A 1,545-nucleotide genomic window follows, 5' to 3' on the forward strand; every position below is an offset into this window, starting at 1 on the left:
CGGGGAAACCACTAAGCAGACATAGGGGTAGGATTGAGCCCAGCCCCTTGGGGAAGTCATCACCCCTCTCCCCAACCTTACCCAAACAGGTATTCGGTGAGGTCCCTAACATTAGGATGAATGAGTTTGGTGAGCTAATTCACTTTGTATACTATCACTGGTTACATAGAGTGAATTAACCTCTTTTCCACATCTGCTGCTTTAAGTAATGGCTTTCCTATCAAAAAATAGGGTGGGGGTGGATGACATCTGACTGACAACTGAGTCACTGAACCAGAGCATTCATCAGTCAGCTGCTGAAAAGAACAATGTCTTTTCACTGTGCTCCCCTTTCCGATTATTTTTGAAAGAGAGGAGGGAGAAAGGAAGAAAATATGTTCTCTCTCAGTTTGCTATAAGATGTTTAACTTGACTGGGATAACACCTCTGGAATGACTTAATGGCGCCTTGTTTGGGATGAAAGGACCCCACATGTTATTTCCCTTCTTCCCCACAGTCTGCTTGCAGTAGCTGGAGGGTGTTATTCTTCTTGCTTAGTTGTGTTTTGAGCATTGTGATCTTTGTAAGAGTTGCTACGACTCTTATTTTTATGGGAGAAACCTGAAATTACTAAATTACTTGCAAAGAATTAAGTTACCAGAAAGCATGGACCATACAGGCCATTTGCAGTGGAGCTTAGGAGTTTTAGAGATGGGAGTAGACAAAGTGTTTTACTTGTTTCTATGGGCTGTTGAAGATGGTGATAAAAATCTGCTGTGTTCTTCCATGGTAGGCTCCATGCTTGTTTGCTTGCTTATTTTGTTCGTTGCAAAACTAGTTACTGGGTACACAGAATTTCTCCCCTGGGCCTACAGTATTTCCTGAGAAGTTCTGTTGTTCCTTAAGTGTCATTAGATCAGAAGTATTTTAAAGGAAGTCTTTTGAAATTTCTTTGAAGTGAAATTAAATTTCTTGTCCCTCATAACTCAGTGTATCTATTAAAGGTGCATGTTTTGATGAGTAGCACTTAAATCTGCTTAGCAAGCTCATACAGTCTTCTCAGTCTTCATGCTTTGCAAAGCAGTGAGATCACAGCCAGTGTTGTAAGGTAGCAAGGAGACAACATGGTGCAACAAGACAGCATAGCTTAGTTCAGGGGCAGGCAATTATTTTGGGTGGAGGGCCGCCTAATGAATTTCAGTGAGCCGTCAAGGGCCACATGCATAGCTCTGCCCCTTGACATGTGCCCCGACATTTTGGGACTGGAAATCCTGCCCTTAACTCCTGCCCTTTATCACCAGAAGTCCCTCCCCTTGCCCCCAGGAAATACTCCTTTTGGGAGGGGAGGTTGGCATCTTGAAACCAGAAAAAACCCAAACCATATACTAAAAGTCAAACACCTACTATAACATATTTTAATTTTATTATAAAAAATATTTGTCATGATTTGTGTTTGCATACTGTATATAAAGGTGATTGCATAACAACTCAAAACTCTTGTATATTGTGTGGGGGGAGTGTGTGGGGTGTGGTTGGGGGTGAGGGGGGTATGTGGTGGGGTGTGGG

Source organism: Gavialis gangeticus, unplaced genomic scaffold (genome assembly GCF_001723915.1).
Source record: "Gavialis gangeticus isolate Ggan-Ray unplaced genomic scaffold, GavGan_comp1, whole genome shotgun sequence".
Classification (NCBI taxonomy): Eukaryota; Metazoa; Chordata; order Crocodylia; family Gavialidae; genus Gavialis; species Gavialis gangeticus.